This window comes from Haliaeetus leucocephalus, unplaced genomic scaffold (assembly GCF_000737465.1).
Source record: "Haliaeetus leucocephalus isolate CR32 unplaced genomic scaffold, Haliaeetus_leucocephalus-4.0 Scaffold555, whole genome shotgun sequence".
Classification (NCBI taxonomy): domain Eukaryota; kingdom Metazoa; phylum Chordata; class Aves; order Accipitriformes; family Accipitridae; genus Haliaeetus; species Haliaeetus leucocephalus.
This window is the reverse complement of record NW_010972991.1, coordinates 12,743,845-12,768,922: the sequence shown is the minus strand read 5'-3', so window position 1 is coordinate 12,768,922 and position 25,078 is coordinate 12,743,845. Positions and strand designations below refer to the sequence as shown.

The 25,078-nt window shown below is 36.5% G+C and overlaps 1 pseudogene; it reads left to right on the top strand.

The window, feature by feature from the left end:
* Positions 1-18,599, top strand: part of LOC104837778 — a 175,040-nt pseudogene extending 156,441 nt beyond the window's left edge.
* The last annotated feature ends 6,479 nt before the right edge of the window (positions 18,600-25,078 follow it).

Sequence of the window (25,078 nt, the reverse complement as noted above, 5' to 3'; positions counted from 1 at the left end):
AGAACTGTATGTGTATGTAGTTTCTCACTCAGTAGGCACATGGGTAAAAGTTAATTAAAGTATTCTGCTTAGAAAATTTAGAAATAGACCTTTTTGTTCATCTCCATAGCTTTTCCTACTTTAATGAGATGCTGTAATGTAAGGTCTTCCTCTGGGAATCCCAAAGCATAAGGAGAAATTGTGTCTACTTTGGGTGTTGGCTAAATGGTAGAATTTAACTTTTTTAATCCAGCACAAGCTGTACAGTTTAGAATGGTGTTAAGGCTGAGAAAAGCTTTCTAAAAATTAAGGAGTACTGGGATTTAAATACCTATCAGACTTTAAAGCAGACAATAAAGTACAGTGGAATTGCGGCCATTACTATTTGCATTCTGTGGATTTCATATGAAATGCTGGCACCTATAAAACATCACAATTTTCTTTGTTGTTTTCACACAATTTTCCCAAGTTCTTACCACAAATGGAACTGCAGTTAATTTACAAGGGGACCACGACTGGTAAACGGATTGATGGTGTGGGAGCTGTAGTTGGCCACAGTTAGTTTTGGATGTAAGAATATTAGCCAGATATTGAAAGCTGAATTTCTAGTTAGATTTTCACTTATGTGGATCATGCATTGGAGATATTTGCTAAAATGGAAACTTTCAGCTGCTGCCAAGAAAAGTTGGGGGCTTTTTTCAAAGCTTTCTACTGCTGTTACTGTTTATTAATTTATTTTTTCCACTGCAGCAAACTCAGATCATAGTCATTCACCCAGGCTTTTTTTTTCTTTTTTCCTTCTGAGTCACATACCTTTTATGGATAACCACTAGAAATACAATCTCATAAACATTCAAGAATGAAATTCTGAACCCACAAGCTTTATTGGGGAATTTTAACATACTTTTCAATGGAGGCAGTTTCTCAGCAGAGGAAAAAAATGAAAAAAAAAAAGTAAAAAAAGCAAAAACACTGAAAAGATTTTCTTTTTTCTTATTTTGCTTTACCACTTATTCATGAAGGTTCAAAATTGTTTATAATATTTATAAACATATATTAATATTATATTAAATATAAACATATTTAGTTATATGTATAAAAGTTGATTGTTAATTAATTCAATCTATCCTAAAATTGTTTATTCCAATTGGATACCAGGACAATGTATGATTCTTTTCAAAATCTTACTCCAATACAACTTCAGGATAATGTAGAAATTTTTTTAAATCAATGATTACATCACATCTGAATATTATTATGTTTTAGATTTGGGTTATGTTTCAAATGAAATGGGATGTTTTAGGATGTTTGTTCTTTTTTTTTTTTTTTTTCTTCCCCACAAAGTGTGACTGAATTAAAGAGTAAATGAATACATTTTTATAATTTCCTGGAAAGTTTTCAGGGAGGAAGACAATCATTAGAAGAAAGAAATTGTTAAAATCTCATCCATCACTTCTCCTCCTTCCACCAGAGGTTACCCTTACGGAAATTTTATAGCCAAGATTAAAAAAAAACCCAACAACCTCTAACAATCTGATCTAATTTTTTATCTGATTTCAAAGCTGGCCCTGTGTTGATCATTGTATAACGCTAAAGCAAATTGTGTCAAAGACGTGGCTTAGGGTGGTGTGGTGGGTTGACCTTGGCTGGATTCCAAATGCCCACCAAGCTGCTCTATTATTCCACCTCCTCAGCTGCACAAGGGGAGAGAAAAATATGATGAAAGGCTCGTGGGTCGATATAAAGACAGTTTAATAAAGCAAAAGCAAAGGCCACATGAGGAAGCAAAGGAAAACAGAAGATTTAATCTCTACTTCCCACCAGCAGGTGATGTCCAGCCACTTCACAGGAAGCAGGGCTTCATTAGACATAGCAGTTGCTCTAGAAGACGAATGTTGTAATAACGAATGCCCCCCTTTCCTCCTCCTTTCTCTTAGCTTTTATGGCTGAGTAGACATCATATGGTACGGAATATCCCCTTGGTCATTTTGGGTCAGCTGTCCTGGCTACCCCCCCCCCCCAAGATCTTGCCTACCCCCAGCCTACTGGCTTTTGGGGGGTCTGGGGGGGAATGCTGGAGAGACAGCTGTGTGAGCACTGCTCAGCAGTAGCCAAAACACTAGTGTGTTATCAAGACCTTTCTAGCTATCAATACAAAGCACAGCACTATGAGGGCTGCTATGGGGAAAATTAACTCCATCTCAGCCAGACCCAATACAGGTGGCTTGAATCTAAGAAGGTCAGCTAATGATAGCTGAATTGTCAAACACATATATTTGGTGAGCACTGAATTATTAATTTGCTACCAAAGCAAACACCATCTCCACAGGACAAGGTAAAGTACAAGGAGATTCCAAGGCAGCATATAAAGAGTTTTTCCAGAAATGAGTTCTAGCCATGTGCCTGGAAGTTTCTTATAATGATTGCATTCTTTGTGATAAAAAGTATGTAGAAATGGAGCTACTGTATTTCTAGCCAAACCAAGAGCTTTTTTCCTATTTAGAATTTAATTCTGTAAATTTGTAACTTAAGACTACTAAATTCCATGGGAACAATGCAAGCATTAATACATACATTAATACATTAATACATTAATACATACATACTGCACTGTGTCAATAAACTTGTTTATCCTCCAAGGATGTACTGGGTTTGGCTGGGAGGGAGTTAACATTCTTCATAGTAGCTCCTATGTTTTGGATTTGTGCTGAAAACAGTGTTGTAACACAGGGATGTTTTAGCTATTGCTGAACAGTGCTTACCCAGAGCCAAGGCCTTCTCTGCTCCTCACCCCACCCCACCAGCAAGTAGGCTGGGGGTGCACAAGAAATTGGGAGGGGACACAGCTGGGACAGCTGACCCCAACTGACCCAACGGATAGTCCAGACCATATGACATCATGTTCAGCATATAAAGCTGGGGGAAAGGCTGAGGGGAAGGACTTTTGGGATTATGGAGTCTGTCTTCCCAAGTAAGTGTAACGCGTGATGGAGCCCTGCTTTCCTGGAGATGGCTGAACACCTGCCTGCCAATGGGAAGTGGTGAATGAATTCCTTGTTTTGCTTTGCTTGTGTGTGCAGCTTTTGCTTTACCTGCTAAACTGTCTTTATCTCAAGCCATGAGTTTTTGCACTTTTACCCTTCTGATTCTCTTCTTCATCCCACTGAGGGAGAGTGAACAAGCACCTGTGTGGTGCTTAGCTGCCTACTGGAGTTAACACACCATTCCCTGTTTAGAATTTAATTCTATAAATTTGTAACTTCAAAGTACTCAATTCCATAGAAACAGTACATGCATTAGTACATACATCATCTGCCTTCAATGAATCAGTAAACCTACTTATTCTCCAGGGACCTTAATGAATGCTACAGTCTGGCTCTATTTATAGGCAAGAGACTGTATGAGATCATCGGAATGAAAAGCGGGAAGGAGGTAACTGATACTTCTAAGCAGGGCTCCAGACTGAATGACTCCATCCTAAAACACAGAGTACTTCACTTATCCAGCTCCCTGACCACAGCTGACATAATCAGAACTTCTCAATTTCTCTTAGCATATGTGCAGAGTATGACCCAAAGATAAGTATTCAGGGATTGATATCTGCCATGTGAGCTACGTTTTCTATTACTCTGGTCATCCTCCTTACATCTATCTCTTGGGGAAATAAGAACTGCAAAAAGTCTTACTACTTGTGGACTACTTGACTAATAGTCCCAGGGAACAGTTCTTTGCTTTTTCTTCCCTATCTGGAATATGCAGGTATATAGATACAGATGTACACTCTGGAAATAACACTCTGACCTGCAGACATGAGGTGGTGAGGCACTGACTGTCTCTCTTCTGAATGCGGTAGCAGTTGTCTAATGCTTTTCAATTGTTTGACTCCCAAGGGCACTTATTATAAAGAGCCTTAATGCGTTTGTAGATGTTACGGAAGTGATAAGGAACTGGCCCATAAACTTATGGAGTATTCTAATTTATTCCTGCATTGAAAATGCTTTTGGCTACAAATGAAGCAATCATATGCTTGTACAGACTTGGAAACAAAAAATATGAGAGTCCCTAACTGACACAAATAAGAAATGGTCTTCCCACAAAAGAAGAAAGAACACTTTCTGTCAGTGGCATCATTCACAGTTACATACAGCTATACCAACACAGAAAGACAAAGAAGTCTAATTTGTCTGTTTAGGCCACTTATTTCTACATAAATCTTAAATTCAGTAATAAAGAGGCTCCAATTTTAAAGTATGAATTTGCAGCTATGAGATGCTAACTTATGGCATAGAAAAAATTGGTACAGACAGAGAGATAGACTTCATTTGCTTGTGAACAAAGAGAAAGGAGTTTATTAGCTTAGGCATAAACTTATACTTATTTTCTGATGAGAACTGGTTCTCACCTAGTTTGCACAGAGTTTGGAGAAGACAACTGGATTTTCTCAACACCTATCCCCATAGATATATTATAAATCTGGGAGGAAAAAAAATGGGAACGTTATTTTTCATTTAGCTTTTCATATTCTCTGTTTTAGATAAGCCATGATTTTGAATCCCATTTCAGGTGCCAAGATATTGCCATTCTCACCAGACAAAATATTGTAATATAACAGGATTTTGGATTCCACTATTCAAGTGACATCCTGGTTCCATTCTGTAACTGGGCTGTTGAACGCTGCCCTCTCTTTGCCCCACCAACCTTTTGTGATTCTATTCTATCAGTCCTCTAACCAGTCAGCATTAATGGGAACTGAACAAATTTAGCATCGGGTAAATTATGCTCCAGCTTCTGAGTTGAAAAGAAAGAGAGAAAAATAAGAAATAGGTTGTTCAGCTACCATCAGTGGGCCATCAGAATGGCCGCTAATCCTTTATTTTGCATGAAAATCTTATATTGTACTTTTCCCACATTTTATCTTTGTTTAAATTAAGACCTCACTCACATCTCAGAATCTCCGTCTATTTTATCACAAAGTCTGTTTCCACACTAATGAAAAGTAGGATCTTTGATCTACTGCTGTTCCAAAAATTTTGCTTTCCCACTGTACCTATAACTAGTAATTAAGGATAGAAGGTCATATAAGGAAAGCAGGTGTATAAGCCAAACAAATCTGGCATCTGAAGAAACATTCATTAGGGACAAGTACTCCCTCTTCAGAAATTCTGCCTCATTAAGGGATAATCAGGAATACATCAATAAAGTGACATAACTGATTACTTGTGCATCTGTCTCAATAATTTTTGCACTGCTTAGGTCTGCCAGCAGCGGCAAGCAGGAACAAATTGCCACTGCATTAGAATGTTAGATTGATATTAGGGGAGTTACAATTGATTTCATGTTGATTTAAATGGTAAGATCTTATAAAGTTGCCTTATGCAGATGCAGTTGAACTTGATGCACAGATGATTGCTGCTGACACAAAAATGTCTATAAAGGTCATTAACAGCCAAAAATCTGAATTCTATTGAATAACATCATTATAATTTGCATGATTAATATTAAAGGGTGGCTGTTGTATAAGCAGACGTTTCTAAAAACAGCATCTGCTAAGAGTTGCTTAGCAATACTTATGTATATTTAGAAGCAAGGGTATGTGTTGGGACAAAATTAAAGGCTATAATTTTTAAAAAGCAAAAATAAAATTCAGAAATGTTGAACTTAACTTTAATATTAAAATATATAGACATTATGTACTATATGAAAAAAAAGTTTGGGGCTGTTTGTGAGACAAGTGGTTTCAAGTTGCATGTAAGTGAAAGGGAAGGGAAGAAAAAGCAGCAAGAGCCCATTTTTTTCAAATTGCATATGAGTGGAAGGAAGAACAGTAAAAATTCCCCCCAAAATATCAGTTTTGCTCTTGCCTTCAATAGGTCCAAGGAAGATAAAAGATGATCTAAGACCTCTTAGGCATCCATACATCACTAGACTTCTATAAGAAAACTTCTTTTTGGTGCCACAAGATGATCAAAAAATCCAGTCTCACTTCACAGGCAGGCCTAAGGTAGTGAGGGTGACTTGCCTGGTTACTGTTTTTATTGTCTTCCACCACGGAACTGTTGGTCCAATTCTACCAGTGTAAATCTAGTGCCTGTGCATGCAGAAGCAGAAATCCACAGTCTCACTTGATTTTTTTTTTTCTCAGCTTATATTTCAGAAGTATCAAAAGACACGTTACCTCGCTGTATTTGTTTTTTTCTGCTTTGTGATTCAAGCACTGGAGTGAACTACAAAAATTCTATGACTTCCACCAAATACTGCTATAGACTTCCTGCATATCTTTGGGCAGAATAGATAGACTCAAAGCCTCAAAGAAAGGTAGGCATTTAAATCCAACTGACTTTAAAGTTTACAAGAAGTGTTATTCATTGAAGAATCCATTGCAAGTTATTGCATTGTATTTATCATTCTTTGTTTTAGCCAGACAAAAATAACATTTGAAAAGAAAAGCTATAGGGCTGAGTTATTTGGTATTTGAGTTCTGACTCATTAAATATTATTAATTTTTTATTATTATTAATGTTCTTAGTAGCAATAAGGTTGAACATATTTAGGAGGTACTGTATATTTTTAAAAGCAAAATCCAGATTTCACATGACTTCAGAGTGGGGCCTTTAGGGAAACCCATCACATTTCACTTTACTTATGATAGTACTTTTAGAGTTAACTGTCCTTATCATAGGAGAACAGACTTCTATGTAATGATCTTGGGTTGCTGAGACAGATTTGCTGGTTACAACCTGCAGTCATAGCAGTTGTCAGTGTTGTCTTGCGACAGTCATGTAACATTCAAAATAACTATTAAAATACATACTGTAATTCAAAGAACACCAGAAACAGTGGTGGACATTGCCAGGACACTGTTTTCTGGAAGTTGGGAAGATAATTAGAAACAGAAAAAAAAACTTTAAAAACCTGAGTAAGTCCTAAAGTTTTACTGCAAAGGATCCAGATTCCCTGATTTTTCCTGAACTCTTATCTAATCTACATAGTGTATTCCCAAACTTTAACCTAGATTATTCTAAATGTTAAGAAAACTTACTCTTTTTTTTTTTTTCCTGAAATGAAGTATCCTTCATAACTGTCATGTTCTTTCACCATTTTATTGAACTACCTACCAAAGTATTTGATTATATTCTGGATTCTTTACTTATCAGAGACTCACCTTAAAACACTCCTCAGATTTGCCATGCCATACGGAGCATAAGCAAGTGAAAGGGGTTATCACACAATACACTTCCATTAGCAGACAGCTCAATGAAAGATTGGGAAATATCTAGCTGCTAATGTGTTTTAAATTACATACTCTTATACTGCGTGCTTTCTAATATTAGGAAAATTGGTACCCTGCCCCTTATACTCAGACAAAAAGAATTCATTTAATCTCACATCAGGCATTTTAGTTGTTCAGAACATAATCAGGAATATCAATTTTCCAATTTAAAAAAAAAAATAGAGAGAAAAAAAAGAAAGGGTTGCATTTTGTAGTATAACAGAAGCAGAAAATCCAGGTATAGGTGATTCAGCCAACAAAGACAAACACATTTCTGCCAAACTAAACTGACTTCTTTCAGTGTCATAACTTCTGTTGAGTTCCCCTGTTAAGCCTCCCAACAGAGTGTTGTCTCATGTCCTATTTGCAGAGGTACTGATAGACTGTAACACTTTTTTTTTTTTTTCCCCATGGATCTCTCCAGCATATTATGTGAGTTCTTCTGTCTGCCTGTTCCCTTTCCACAGTTTCATATTACTAAATTCTCTAAGACTTCAGAATATATCTTCCTTTATACATAAAAAAAATTCAGCACAACGGAAAGTCTAAGCTGTAAGGAGGCAAGTGCAGCCGAGGTCTTTCACATGGAAACCAAGTAATGGGAGAAGCAGGCATGGTCTCATCCACACATGGAGCTGAGGTGTCTGGGCATGCACCTGACAGTAGAAGCTGTGACACATTCATTGGTGCCATGGGGTAAACATCTACCTAATTAATTCCAGAGATACCTTTGGAATGAATTAGAATAGAGAAGAGGGAAACATGATGCTTTTACATGAAAATGAGTAAGTGGAAAGTTTGCAAGACTTAGGTGAAATAGTGAGGGACAAAAATAGGAACGTAGAATTGAGGAAAAAAGGAAGACTGGAAAGTGATTAGAGACCTATTTGCATGATACCTTTAAATATAGCCACCCAGACAGTTACTGAACTGCTGCCATCTCTCACATAGTCCACAAATCACTTGAAATCACCACAGAGATGTCTATATTTAGTAACATTATATGATGTATGGTGAAAATATAATAATATGGAATTGTACTTGAAAGGAGATTGAGGAGATATACAAGAAGATAAGTGTGTGTGTTTGTGTGTAAACATAGTTTACAGCTTCAGTTGGTTCTCCACCTTTGCACTTCTAAATATCTATGAATACTGTTTGATTATTGCCATGTATATTACTGAATGGCACTTTGCATACTGATATTTTGATATGTTATCTACTGGCAAGCAGGTTTCAAATTACTTGTCAAATATGGGTATTATTTGACAAGTATAAGCATTTTTATCACATTTTACAAATGGGTCAATTAGGCTATGAGTAAATACATCAGAGAAGTTACATGAAAATGATTAAAGGTTTGGAAAATATGGAGAAAAGTGAGAAGTTAAAGAAATTCAACATATTTAGTTAATCTAAGAGAAGACTAAGGGGTGACATCATCATGACAACCTATAAAAGCCTACAGAAGGAATGAAAACTTAATAATAGAAAGTTCTTCATTCTAGGTCACAAACATATAACACAATCCTATCACTTCAAATTAAGCTAGAGAAATTTCAGACTAGGCACACAATTTCAGCTGCATTTTCTGAGCCATTGCAGTAACATCTCAAGAATTCTGGTGGCTTCTCTGTTGCTGGCAACATTTATATCAAGACTGACTGTTTAGCTAAAGTATGCTTTAACTTATCACCAGCCATAGGACTGACAAATTGTATCAGGAACCTCATTAGGCCCCTATTATATCAGAGGTCAAACTGCAGGATTATAACTGAGTCTAGAGTTTACGAAGGGTGTGACAAGAAAAAGAAGTGTCTGCTTCAGTACAACATTCCACAGGGCTCAAGAGCACTGAAACTGCTGCTAGCCTTTAATAAGATTAGGATTTGTATATGCTGTTCAGAGGTGCCCATTGACGTGTATAAGTATATGTCAAAAAAGTAAAAACCTTTTTTCTCGTGCCTGTTCCCTCTGTTCAGTACAAGAGATCTTCCACAGGTGATTTGACCTTCTATACTGGCAGAAAAATTTTCACTAATTAACATTTATTTAACATTAGTGCTTGCTGAATAAGGTTTAGTAATGCAGTGTATGAATTTCAAACAACAGGCTAGGTATAACATTTCTAGTTGTACCTTTCTTATATTTAAATATAGGTAAGATCTAAGGGACAAATGTCTGTCTCTGCAGATTAATTATTCCTTGCCAATCTTCTTCAATTCTTTAATTAAGACTAACTTATAATTGACATCATGAAATTTATTTCATTTCTAGTGCAAAAGGATTTTTAAGCTAATTTCATAAGCTGCACACTTGCAATTTAATCTTTTGACTGTGCCACTATGCACCTGATTTTAGGATCCTCTACTGTACTTCTCAGTTTGAAGGTCTCAGATCTTAAGACAGGAGATATTCTGAACTACACAAGCACAGTTTTGCTAACTATTTGAATACCCTGTAATTAGATATTGCAAGGAACCAACGTGTCTGAGTACTGAGGGAATACTCCCAACATGAAGATTAATCAGCTATCAATAACCACATGAATTATTTCTTCTTCATCTTTCATTTGCAAGTAAATTACTGTGTGTCAAGCAGACATATATGGCATAAGTCCCAGTTCTGATATGTTGGTCTTTGCCCTGGAAGAAATCCAGGAGTAATTCAGGGACAACATTCAGTTTTCAATCTTCAAGAAAAATAATGGTATCATTCAGCAGAGACTAACCTTACTTATTAATTACGGTAAGGAGTTAGTGATCTTGAAGGGAGTGGTATGCTGTATCTTACAAAGCTGACATTAATTGTACAACAGTTCACTAATGGAGGAGCACACAGCAGAAACATGGTTGTACACCCCCTCTCCTTCCCTCCCCTCTCAACCTTGTTCTACCACCTTCTTTCTTGTATCTTCCCTCTGAAAAAGCTTTTTATCTCCAAATCTTTAAGAATATATTTTTTACATTCTGTAACATGAAAAATTATCTCAGGTCAGTTTTCAGAATCTGGAGATTTTTCAGTCTCAGCATCATAACTCCATTTTCTGTCATGTGCTTATGCCTGTAAGAACCACATAATTATGTATGACATAAGCACCATATGCTCTACACTCATGTTTTATTAATGTGCATAAAATGTATCTCCTTGTTTAAAAGAATACCAGGGAGATTCTTCATTATCAATATATCTTCTTGTGATTTAAGTGTTTAAATTATCATCTATCCAAACTCGGACTGTTATTGATTTTTACAGATGTGGTTGCACCATTGTATCATTTATGACAAAGCTGGTCTGCATGTTTCTTGGGTAAAACACAGAAGACAATCAATAAGGAAATCCACACTTTTCCATAGATCAAATTCACTTTTTACATGAGAAGATTGTTCATTTGTATTCCCTGTGAATTGGAATTGGTGTAAGGACTAGTTATGGTTAGAAATTAGGAATAACATTCTAACAGTAAGGACAGTTGAGCAATAGATCAGACTGCCTCTGCAACCTGCATCAGTGGAGGTTACTGGTTTGAGTTTTGGGGTTTGGGTTTTGTACTAAATGTAATAAATTCAAATTATAAATATATATAAAAATAAATTTAAATTTAAAAATGTAATAAATCAGGTTTGTGATGAATAAGCTAATGCTGCATTCACATCTGCAAATTGTTAGATAGTTAATATCTGTGCTGGAATTTAGGAGCTGAAGTTCCACTGTGATTCAAAGGCCGTAGTGTGAACAATCTTTATAAATTCTTACTTGCTCTATTTTCTCTTACACTGTTTATTTTTTGACATTAGAAGGGCTGGAATTTGTGATGTAGTCAACAACTGTATCTAAGGATTATGGGAAAATTAGTGTTGTATATTGAAATTCCATCATAGTCACAGATATTGAGTCTTCCATTACTGTCTAGACAAACCATAGCAATTATAACTTAAAAAGAGAAAGAATAGTTATTTAACATAAACTGAGAAAACAGCAAGGTGTTTTTTAACTGCATTGATGAAAGAAGAAACTGTAATAGCCAGCTGAAATGCTTTGCAACCATGACAATAAATCATTAACAAGAAGAGATCATAACTGAACCAAGTTCTGATGTCATTTTCAAATAGCAGCAATGAAGTGGAAAATTGTTCTACTGTGGAGAAGAATGTTCACTAGTACTATAATAAATCATTTACTGAATACTATCACAGTTTAAATTAAAATCATTTATAATTAAGTTTAAAGGAACTTTGAACATACTATTTGATTTCAAAGAGAAACTTGTTTGATATGACTCCTAGTAAATTTTATCCCACTGCCTGTTAGCTTAAAAGAAAATACTAAAGATCTCATTTAAAAGTATTCTTTATAGTAAGTTTCAAGTGTTATTTTCAATAACTCTGCTTCTGTTTCTTAGCATGAGAAGAGTTCACCTATGACCCCTGTTACAGAAATTAGTAATTCTGAGAATTATTTTCTTAAAGATTGGTCACAAGAAGAAAAGTTTAGATAGATATACATACAAATTAAAAGTAGGTTGAAGTAGCATTTGAAATATTATTGTATTGGTCAACTCCAATGTGCTATTCACAGTACATAACCCATGCAATAAAGCAAGCAAAATTGTGTTCTGTAACAAAAGCAGAATCAAATTACATAACAGACTCACTTGACCTTCAGCCAGTAATTATGGATTCCACAGAGAGTAAGAAAAAAGAGAAAAATTTTAGTGCCAGCACTGAATAACAAGCATTTTCTGGAATAAAATTTGGAAATTATTTTATACATATTTATAATTTTGCACGGTATCTTTGACAAAAGTAATACTGTTGAGAGGCTTTAAGGACTTTCCAACTCTGCTCAAATCAAAATAGGTAAATAAATGGGTATTCTCACTATCATGAATTTGAAGATGTGAACAGGAAAGTTTCCAAAGCACATGCCTAAGGAGTTCCTAGGTAAACAGAATAACCATCAGTGTAATTCTTCATGTAATCCTAAAGATATTTTATAGTTTGAATGCATGTTAATGTAGAGCTATAATTTGTTTTACTCAATGACATTTCGTTAAAATGTATCATAATAATTAATATATTTGCCTATCACATTTAATTCTCTTAACATTATAAGTTATTGTCAGTATATGTACATAATGGATATACACACCTATATAGAATGTAGAAAAAGCTGTATTACAAGAACAAATGCTATATTTTTGCTTACTTATACTAAATACCAAAAGAGTAAGCATAACTTTTCATTACATCTTATTTTTCCTGAAAAATAGGCAATTCCTGAACACATATTTTGAAGTATCTTTGTATTAGCTCTTCATCTTTTAATCCAATGCATTTTCATCATATGAAGACTGAAGATTGTGTCTTAACATTTGTCAAAATAAAATAGCCCATATTTTATTACATCTTATTCTAAATTAATTATAATAACAGTTTTGGATATTTAGACATTATGTTTGATGTTAGCATTTTGGAAGTTGAGTAGTTTACAGATTTAGCATGTATGACAGCAATAATACTGTGGACTTAGTTTCATTAGATTAAAAACCAATGAACAAATGAACAAACAACAAAATACTCAGTTTCTTTTGGTACGTTCATTTTCTTAAGACTAAAACATTGTATGTGTTAATTATTTTGGCATCTACTGCATTGAGGGAGATGGCAGAACTGTCTTAAACCACTGGCATCTAGTCAATTTGAAACTTAAGCTTTTTGGACTGTACTTTCTGAAAATTAACATTCTGAGAAAAAAAAAAAGGTAAAATACTTAGAAGCAATTAACCTGAATTAATTTAACTTTTGGACCAGTTTTGTTTAGTAACTTTATCAATGATCTGGTCAAAGGGATCGAATGCACCCTCAGTAAGTTTGCCAACAACACCAAATTGGGCAGAAGTGTTGGTCTGCTTGAGGGAAGAAAGGCTCTACAGAGGGATCTGGACAGGCTGGATCAGTGGGCTGAGGCCCTTTGTATGAGGTTCGACAAGGGCAAGTGCCGGGTCCTGCACTTCGGTCCCAGCAATCCCGTGCAGCGCTACAGGCTTGGGGAAGAGTGGCTGGAAAACTGCCCAGCAGAAAAGGACCTGGGGGTGTTGGTCAACAGCCGGCTGACTATGCAGTGCACCCAGGTGTCCAAGAAGGCCAATGGCATAGTGGCCTGTATCAGAAATAGCATGTCCAGCAGGATAAGGGAAGTGATCATCTCCCTGTACTCAGCACTTGTGAGGCTGCATCTTGAATATTGTGTTCACTTTTGGGCCCCTCACTACAAGAAAGACACTGAGGTGCTGGAGCATGTCCAGAGAAGGGCAACAAAGCTGGTGAGGGGCCTGGAGCACAAAGCTGGTGAGGAGCAACTGAGGGCACTGGGGTTGTTTAGTCTGGAGAAAAGGTGACCGAGGGGAGACCTTATGGTTCTCTACAATTACTTGAAAGGAGCTTGTAGCAAGATGGGTGTTGTTCTCTTTTCCCAAGTAACAAGTGATGGGATGAGAGGAAATGCCCTCAAATTGTGCCAGGGTAGGTTTAGATTGGATATCAGGAAAAATTTCTTCACCAAAAGGGTTATCAAGCATTGGAACAGGCTTCCCAGGGAAGTGGCAGAGTCTCCATCCCTGGAGGTATTTAAAAGACATGTAGATGTGGTGCTTAGGGGCATGGTTTAGTGGTGGACTTGGCAGTGTTAGGTTAACGGTTGGACTCAATGATGTTACAAGTCTTTTCCAACCTCAGTGATGCTATGATTCTATGATAACAGAAATGAATTAATATCTTCTTATTTCACTGAAAATGTTTCAATTTTGATCAGTTGCTAAGGTCTACAATTCTGCAATGTTTAGGCCATTTACATTATTTAAAATCAGTCACCTGTGCATTGAGTTAAAACTGAGTTTACTGTAGTTTTGGCCATTATGATGGCTTCCAAGATCAGTGGAAGACAGGAATGTGTGCACAACGAAAAGAGAAGCTTGCTTGGTCCATTTTCCACAGTAGTTCAGTGTGAGCCACCTACAGTCTAGAAGCCACAGAGACTTTTTGAGATTTATCTAAGCAATCAGCTATATCTCACTCCTAACACTAACATAGTTACATGTCTCCTGGGCAGATACTGGTTTGTAGCTGGCTGGCTGGGCTCAGGACCCCCTCTTCTGCTTTCACACCAAACTGCAAGCAATAAGCCGGTCTTTGGTTTCTTCTGTGCCCTTGTTTCTTGCCTCCACCTGTCCTGACAGTTAAGACTGAACTCTGGCAAACAAATACCAGTTTGTACTATGTGTATATACAATGCTTAGCATAATGGCTCCCAATTTAGTCTAGAGTCTCTGGGCACTCCTGTAACGATTTTGCTGCTACTAACAATATCTGGCAGGATGGCGTTTATTTTGCCTCTGATCTGAATTCTGCTGCTGAAAGGTTTCATAATATTATTAAGGTGTATGTTGAATCAGAACAGTTCTCAAAAGCTCATGTTTTACAGCCTTTTTTTCTTGTCTCATCCAATTACCAAGCTGTGTGACATCTATCAGAGTTAGACTTCAACTATTATTATTATTTTATGCAAATGTTAATTATTCTGTTTTTTGCCTCTGATAATGATTGGTTTGTAAAGAATTGCAGCAAAGACACTGTCTACAAGTCACCTGATTGTTCACTGGATGCTGGGTAGGCTTTTCATTGCCCAGCTGAGCCACAAACATACTACTGTACATTTTGTATTTCAGATGATTCTGATCTTCAGTCATTGCTTTTCTTCCAAACTGTTATTCAGCTTTGTCTTTAAATTTGTGTAAGTCTTGTGACTTTCAGTTTTGTTGACTATAACACCAAGAGTAAATAGAAATATTTACATTTTACTTATTTGCCACAAAAGAATAAAACCCCCAAACATTAATAATAATAATAATAATAATGGAAGCAAAACAAATATATTTATGCATTTCAAGCATACATACTTTGGTCAATCATTTTGAATTATTTTGTAACATTTCTATTTTATTTTTAGAAAAATAACTTCCAGAAATTGCTAATATTCTTTTGTAGCCAAATCTCACGCAAATCCTGAAAAAAATACATAGCTATATAAAGTCTTGTTTATTGAATCCTTTCCAGTTACTAGGGAACAGATGTGCCCCCTCTTGCCTACAGGAATAACTTGAAGAAAATAGTTGCATATTTAAAGTAGCTTGCAGCTCTTAACTCAAAATCTAGATTATTCATCATTCCTACAAGAAAACAATTGTATTAAATATTCATATAATAGAACCACAGCATTTACAAAGATGAGTTCCAAACCAACAAAAGTTGCAGACGAGGTACCTTAGAAGACTCAATGTGAGTTTTTAAAAAGACATAAAACCCCTCCTAATATAAGCTTCTTTTATATCACCATATCATGCTTTGGAAATCTGAATCTGGTAGAGAAACAAAGAAGCCTTTCTTTCCCTCAGCCTGAATTATATGAATATTAAAATCTATTATTAACTTACAGAAATTTGGATTTGATTTTGCCAGAACCATTTTAAGAAGAGGTTCCAGTTATTTTAAAGAGATTAATTTATATTGTTAAGCAAAACTTTGCTACATTAGTGTTTTGGGTTTGTGTGGTGGCTTTTTCGTAGCAGGCGAAGGGCTGCAGGGGTAGTAGAAGCTTCCCTGGCTCCAAGTCAGACCCGCCTCTGGCCAAGGCCAAGCCCATCAGTGACAGTGGTAGCGTCTCTGGGAGAACAGATTTAAGAAGGGGAACCTGCAGTGAGTGGGAGGGATTGGAATGTGAGAGGAACCCCTCTGCGGATACGGAAGTCAGTGAGGAAGGAGAGGATGACGAGGAGCGGGGGCGGAGGGGACGCCCCTGCAGCCCGTGGTGAGACGGCAGGCTGTCCCCCCCCAGCCCAGGGAGGGAAGCGGGGGAGCAGATGCCCGCCTGCAGCCCGGGGAGAGAGGAGCCCGCGCCGGAGCAGGGGTTGCCCCCAAGATGGCCGGGACTCCATGGGAAAGCCCGTGCTGGAGCAGGCTGTGACTGAAGATCGGCCCTTTCGGACTCACGCTGGAGCAGTTTGTGAAGAACTGCAGCCCATGGGAAGGACTTACCTTGGAGAAGTTTGTTGAGAACTGTGTGCCATGGCAAGGACCCCACACTGGAGCAGGGGATGAGTGAGGAGTCCTCCCCCTGAGGAGGGAGGAGCAGCAGAGACAAGGTGTGATGAACTGACCCCAACACCCATTCCCCGTCCCCCTGCGCTGCTGGGGGGGAGGAGGTAGAAAAAAATGGGAATGGAGTTGAGCCAGGAAAGAGGGAGGGGTGGGGGGAAGGTTCTAAGGTTTGGTTTTACTTCTCGTTATCCTTGTTTTGATTTGATTGGTAGTAAATTATTTTTTTTATCCCCAAGTTGAGCCTGTCTTTTGCCCATGACCATAATTGGTAAGTGACCCCTCCCTGTCCTTGTCTCAACCCACAAGCATTTGTTTATATTTTCTTCTCCTCATCCCACTGGGGCTGGGGGGGAGGAGTGAGCAAGCAGCTTCGTGGTGTTTTGTTGCTGTCTGGGCTTAAACCACCACAGTTAGTACTTTGAAATGTAAATTGAAATACTTTTGGGTCTTTCCCCAAATTAACAAAGTAGTAGATATTGAAAATGAGAAAGACCTATAAGATCATTCAAGTCAAAGAGGTGCATCTTAAATCTATCCGTATTCAGCCTAATTCTAGAGCATGATTGTTATACATATTGTTCATGAAAAATCTGCTAAAAACCCCACACTTGTAATTCAGTAGCACTACAGATAACTTACATGTTTGTGTACCTCAGAAATAATTTTACTGTAGTGGTTCCCCATTCCTACTGGTTCTTGCTTCATCAAATCCCACTCCATCTTTCCCAACAGCCCTTCATCTTCCTTACCTTTTTTTCTCTCCTTCACCTCCCTACATGCTCCACAACACTTTTCTCAAGAATTTTCTTTCCCACCATACACTTGCAGGATACATACCTAAGGAATATAATAAGGAATTGTGGTGGGTTGACCCTGGTTGGATGCCAGGTGCCCACCAAAGCCGCTCTATCACTCCCCCTCCTCAGCTGGATGGGGGGGGAGAAAATATAACAAAAGGCATGTGGGTCAAGATAAGGACAGTTTAATAAAGTGATAGCAAAGGTTGCGCGCATGAAAGCAAAGAAAAAACAAATGATGTTATTCTCTACTTCCCATCAGCAGGCGATGTCTAGCCACTTCTCGGGAAGCAGGGCTTCAGTATGCATAGTGGTTGCTCCGGAAGACAAAATGCCCCCCTTCCGTCTCCCTTAACTTAGCTTTTATATCTGAGCTGACGTCATATGGTATGGAATATCTGTTTGGTTGGTTTAGGTCAGCTGTCCTGGTTATGTCCCCTCCCAAGATCTTGCCCTGCCCCAGCCCGCCATTGAGGGGGGGGGGCAAAAATGTTGGAGAGACAGCCTTGATGCTGTGCCAGCACTGCTCAGCAGTAGCCAAAACACTGGTGTGCTATCAACACCTTTCTAGCTACTGATGCAGAGCACAGTGCTATGAGGGCTGATATGGGGAGTATTAACTCCATCTCAGCCAGACCCAATACAGGAATATAGTAAGGAACATAGTGTAATAACAGTCTTGAGTTTACCTAAGTGCACAGGTTATTTCAGAGCTCAATTTACTCAAAAAGTTATTTTCAGGGAAAAATTCTTTTAAAGATGTATGTTTACATTTTATGTCATTACATGTAAGTCAGTCACTTCCTTGCATCCTATCCTTAATGAGTAGAGCCACTCTTTTTACATGAAACTGTTGCTGTTCCTTGAAATACAAAGACCAGCTCATTGCTTGTCTAGGTTTCCTTATGACTTTATGATCAAGCTTAATCTTTACCACTGGTTATTCTTTCTGATTAAGGCAGAAACATGAGAATAAGTGCTATCCACATTCTCCCCTTTGTTTAATTATATAATCTCTTCTGTATTACATAAACAAATTAATATACACCCCTGATTCATACTTGAACCATACATAACTTCTGAGGTATATTTTTAAAGTCATATTCATCCTTGCAATAGTTTATCTTTTATCTGTTTGTTTGTTTTGTGAGTGAGACTGCCCTACTAAAACTGTGTCCTTGAGAAGCAATTTTTAGTATGTTCTGTTGTGGTGCAGGTAACATAGTGAGGAGAGTTATTATGCAATGGAATCAGTAGAGCTAGAAATAGAGTTTGTAAGGAACTTGGTCAAGAAAAAACATCAGTTTCTTGAAACTAATACTTTATACAGAAACATGCCTGTGTTTGCAGAACTTCTGTTGAAATGTTTTTCAGGTTCAGAATGAAGTTTCCATTTAAAAAACAGAACAAAATGTGAGCCATCCACTCTAGTGAGTAGGCAGAGTGCTCTCTGAAAGATAGATGTGACAGTTAAGGAAACCCCATGATCTTCTGAGACATGAATCTCCTTCTCTTACTCTTTAGCTTACTTTCTTGTTTGTTTTTTTTTTTTTTTAATAGCATATTAGGGTACATTTATAAATTCATATATCTATATCTGCCTATATGTATGCCTCTGTGTGTTTTTATATATATACAGGTACATACATACAAACATACATATATAGAGATAAATTCTTCATCAGGTTGCATACACTTACTTCTTTACTTTGTTTCCCATGCCTTTACATGTTTCCTCAAATCCTTCTTCCCATGTTGTATTTGCTAGATTTATAACCAGAGAGAGGAACATGTCCTTTGACTGCACATTAATTGAAATCAGCCTTTCTCCAAATTTTTTTAAACATAAAATAACAAATTATTATGAAAGAAATTAATGCACTTAAAAATAATTGAGAATTAATTGTTATAATTATCCACTTATTTGAAACACCAGTATAGAAAAAAGATATGGAGAAACACCTGTCTGGAATGACACCCAGATAAATTATTCCAAATTGGGACATGCGTGCAGTCGTTGCCACTATTTTTACTCTGTGATGAGTCTGAACTGAATGTTGTCTGGTGAAAATGTTCTGAACCTGTTCAATCCTGCCCAGCTGTAGAATGGTGAGAAAACTGAAGCAGGGAGAGGAGATGGTATGCATTTGTTACATTGCCTGGACCTTCTATGCAGCTTTTGTGCTTTTTCATGTAAAGAGAGTCCTTTCTGTGTAATGAGCTTCAAAAATAATACAGAATACTCAGAAAATTTGTATTGTATAAAAGATGTACTTTGTTTCCTTAGATTTTTACAAGGGTGCCATCACAGATGATCTAATGAAGATTTTCTATGATATTCCACTGTTGTGAAAGGAGGTAACAGACAGAAAGCATGATGTACATGAAGTGTATGACACAGGTCAAGGACTAGAAAAAGATGTTTCAACCTGCTCCAACCAGGTAGTTTAGTACAGAAACTTGCTACATGTCTAAGCAGAGGTAAAACAGTTTTCCACAAAAGACAGTGGAACTCCCAGAGATGCTTTTGTATGTGATGTGCTACAGGCATAAAAGCAGTGGTTGCATAGCCTCCTAAAATGACAAAACACGAAAGATGAATTTGCTGAAGTAATATTAATTAAAAGAAATTTTCCACTTCCCACCCGTCACCCTACAACATTAAATAAAAGGCAGTTATCAAGAAAGATAACTATTTTTGTTGTCTGCAGCAGAAAGGAAGTTATAATCATATTTAATTAGCTAATGTTTACAAAGCACTTTAGATCCTTTGATGAAAGGTACCAGATAAATGCTAAGCATGATCATCATTATGCTTTTTTCTATAGTCTCATAAAGTAATTATGATGTCTGCACAGGCTTTTCAACAAACAGGCTATAAGAAATATTGAATTTTGATATATTTTTACTTACTAGTGTTAGATATCAACAAAGCTGAATTTTCTTTTTTATGTCATTTACAAGTTCATTTATCATTGCCTTCTTGGTACTCACCTAAATGACTAACTTTTGTTGGATTTTCCTGCCATACATATTTTCAGTAATGCAGATGCATTTTTTTATTTCATCTTTTTCTACAAAAAAATATATTCATATATATTGTGGCAATATTTGTCAGGATCTGAAACTTTTTTTAGAGGAAGATTTATTCTTGATTATAATTTAGCTGCTGACTCTGCCTTCTTATAACATAAATGGAGGAAAACAGATGAAATATATTGTATCTTATCCCTTTTTTTTTTTTTCCTTTTTTTCTTTGGTATCAATATGTAGACATTTTATTTCAGATGTGTATCAAATGATCCCACTGATGAGCTGGGTTTGGGGATTCTTTGAATGCTACACAGATCGTTGCAAACACATAACCCTAAATACAGGATCCAGTGCTGTAATTCAGGTTTTTCAAAGTCTGATCCAAGTAGGTCATCTATATCTCTTGTAGGTCATTAGAATGTTTTTAAAGATAATTCATCCCACCCATCTTGGGTGTGCCCTGTCTTTCTTCTGCAAGACTTACTTAAGGAAGGTGATCACTCTTTTAAAGAACTTGTATTTTTAAAGTGTAACCAGAATAGCACACACTTTTTTTTTATGAAGTACTATTTTAAAGTACAGCCTCAGGAAAGCAGCTGAAGGAGATTGCACCAGTAGTCTTCTCCCCATATAAGATGCCATCCCCTTTATATATATATATATGCTAGTCTGATTCATATAAAGAAGCACTATCCATCTCTCCAGAGAAAGCCTCGCCATTATGAAGAAAATAAATCAAGTTCAATAAAGAAACTGAAGTCAGATTTGGAGAAAGGATGAAGGAGCTGTTGGAGAGTGAACAAAATGGAGCATGCTGGCTAGAAAGTAGGACACAGTTGCAGGGAGGTTAAGGAAACCAGCGTTCAAGTTTCTGCTCTCAAACTCTTTCTGTATTTTATCCAGTGACAGTTTAATGACAAAAGTGGGACATGTGTGACTTGCACAGCGATAAATCTCTAGGCATCTGTAGACATGCAATGTGAAAAAGTTCAAAGAAGCTAGTCAGGACTTTTATAAGAGTTTCAGTAATGCAATTAGGAACATAGATCTCAGTTAATAACCTAAGAGCAAAACAATTTTAGAACATTTTATTAATATCATACGGTTGGTATTTTAAAATGTAATTATTTTTTTCTAAGTGAAAAATCTCATTTTGCTTTTGTGTTAAGAGTGCTGCTAATGGGATTGAAAAGCATCTCTTCCACAAAATAAAAGTTATGGTGAAGCAAGAGAGAGAGACTGTCTATATTGCATATTTCAATAATGTTGAACTCTTATTTTCATGTCAGAACATGATATTAAATATTAAAAATAGATCATAATTTTAATTCAACACATTACAAGTCCTGAAACCCAAGATTTAATCAGTTATAAATGTAAGAAGATTGAAATGCTAAACCCTACATTTCTACCTTATTAGAATGAAACACATCACTACTACTGAAATGGGTAAATCAAGACAATTTTACTATTTCCTTCTGAAACTTTTGTGGAAAATTTCTTAACTTAAATTTTGAAAATAATAATAGTAAAAGAAGTATTTTAGTTACACCTGGATATCAGGTATTATGGAATTTTGATTTATTACAGCTCCCTTATTATTTATTTTTTCTTGTAGTTGCAGCTTTTCCTCATCCACAGGACATAATGTATTAGTAATATACAGTACCATACTGTAAACATAATTTACAGTTATCAACTGCCTATAAACTGTTAAGTGTTACGCTTAGTTACAGGAAATCAAAATAAAAGATTAAATTATTAATGGATATATAAAATATAAATTTATAGAGCCTAACACCTGGTTCTTCTATTTATGGTTCCCAGCTTTGGGTTAGATATGAACTTCCTGTACTTAATGCATAATTATCAGATGCCAAAGAAAACTAGGGCAAGATCACTACTTTTTCATGTAAATTGAAACAAAAGACAGGAAATTGTGTGAAATAACATGATACAGCTTACAAGATAAAGAAAGAATACCAAACAATGAGCAATATGATTATGCTAGGAACTGCTTAAGGTTAAAGCCATGATGTTAACTGAAAGTCTGCACACGCATATGCAGATTTTATCAGTTCATCATAAATTTGTTCTCATTGAAAATAAAAATAGGGTCATAGAGGAAACATAATTTGAAACAAATTATATGAGTAATTATCACCATAACAAAATAAATTAGAAAACAAGTGAGATTTGGTTCTATCTCCTAATGTAAAAAAACAAGACAGAACTTGCAATATATGGATAAAATGACAGGATGATAAATCAGGAAAAAAAGAAGAAAGTAAAGTGAACAGGCAGAAAACATCCAGTTAGGCAATGTCACTGCTAAGACATACATGAAGAGAAGATGTCTGTGCCTTCTTCTGTACTACTTAACTTCACTATCACAAAGAACACACAGAAGTTGGTATAACTATGCTATAAAACAGATCTTCACTGATGCAGGAAAGATGATGCAATAAACTGATATTCCCACTCATTTTTAGACTGTAACTTATATCTTCCTTTTTTTGTTATTATTCTTCATTTAGTTCTCTAGGACTAGCACTACATGCCCATTTCAGACAGTGCCTAATGAGATGGCCATGGTTTTACATGATAAGCTAAGAACTAACCTGAGAAATATAATTGCTTTACGTCTCTCTTCTCCAAAATTTATATGTTTTTTCCTCTGATTTGCAGCTTGCATGGTATCTTTTTGATGTACCAAAATTGTATTTTAGCTTTATTCCATATCTATTTACCCAAACATTTCCCTACCCGTAGTCTTCTGCATGCATTTTAGCACATAACAACAGTCTCTTCAGAGACTGTTTAGATATTTTCCCTCTTTTCATCTAGAGGAAGCTTAAGGGCATGGGTATGTTTTGAAATGCCATTGGGAAGGGACAGTGTGGAGGAAAGAAATTTTTTTCCTAGGAACACTCACAGCAAAGACCATCCTTGTAAAATACATCTAAAGCTTAAAAGGAAATGCAGTGTTATCTAGTGAACAGATTACTGCAGTTCACTAAATTTGTGAGGTCCTAATGATTTAATTTCATCACTGACTTGCTGTGTAATCTCAAAGAAATCATTTCACAGCTCTCTACATCTGTATCCCCTCTATTCTCTTTTTGATTTGTGTTTTTGGACTATAAAACTCTAACTAGACACATGCATAATGGGGTCTGTCCTGGTTTCAGCTGGGATGGAGTTAGTTTTCTTTCTAGCAGCTGGTACAGTGCTATGTTTTGGGTTCAGTATGAGAAGAATGTTGATAACATGCTGATGTTTTCAGTTGTTGCTAAGTAGTGTTTAGACTAAGTCAAGGATTTTTCAGCTTCTCATGCCCAGCCAGCACGAAGGCTGGAGGGTCACAAGAAGTTGGGAGGGGACACAGCCAGGGCAGCTGACCCAAACTGGCCAAAGGGGTATTCCATACCATGTGACATCATGTCTAGTATATAAACTGGGGGTGTGTGTGGGAGGGATTGCTGCTGGGGAACTAACTGGGCATTGATAAGTGGGTGGTCAGCAATTGCATTGTGCATCACTTATGTTGTATATTCCAATCCTTTTATTATTATCGTCATTTTATTATTGTTATTATTATTAGTTTCTTCCTTTCTGTTCTACTAAACTGTTCTTATCTCAACCCATGAGTTTTACCTTTTTTTTCCCCCAATTCTCTCCCCCATCCCATTGGGTGGGGGGGAGTGAGTGAGCGGCTGTGTGGTGCTTCTTTGCTGGCTGGAAACATAGCCCATGCCCAATGACACCTCAGGCCATCAGGGAAGAGATGCGACATATAGATGGGCTCGTGATAGAGGGGTGGGCTTGACCATGGATACTATTACACAAGATATCCATGAATGTGAATTTTATTTGGGATGCCAGACTCAATTCTAATATAGATAATAACTAAACTGGAGTATATTTTGTAATAGGATAGGCCTTTGGAGGTCCAGTCGCTGCTGCATGGACTCATGGTCATGTGGTGTGCTGGATGTTTCTGCAACATACAGGGTGCCCTCAAGTGGCAATACTTATCAATGGGAATTCAAAGAGTTACATACCGTATTGGGCTGAATCACAAAATCAAACATCTACAGCTCATAATTTACAGTATGAGTGCTTAAATCTTTCATAAAGTGGCACGATTTGTGTAAGACTTCAGTAGTATGGTATGAAACTTATGTTTTTGTTTTAGTTTCACTTTCCTCCTAGACACTTTAATGAATATTGGGTCACATTCTAATGCCTTAAAAATGTAATATATGTCCTTGAGATAAACACTTCAGTCTCTGATACTGACATCTTTTAAGGAAAATGGGTCATTAGTACTTATCCTTTTCCCTTTGAATGGGATTAATAGCTACTCAGAGGAAAACACTGGACTATTCAAACTCAGAGCATCCCTTCACTTAACAGTGAGAAGAAAAGTGTACACAGAAGTGTCTGTTAAATCACTTAAATCATCTGTGGTATTATCTATGTATAATCTTCTGTATTCTAATTACAGTACTTATTCCATTCTCATTATCAGTATTTCAGTTTAACTTCCCATCTCCTCAGTAGAAGAATAAAGTCCCTTGTCTTACAATTCTGTCCAGCCATTATCACCCTTCATTATAAAACAATTTATCTATAGTAGAAGCAGTTTCTAGTTATCAAAAATGCTGTCATAGAGAGTTTTGAGTTCATTTGTTAAAATGTTTTCCTTTGTTTCTGCAAAAGAAAATTGGGAAATTGCTATGTTTTAGTGTGAAACACAACAAAAAGCAATGCTGTAAATTCATATCAGCAAAATGGCTGCACAAAAGCAGAAAATGAAAGAGAAGAAAATACTTCAGCTA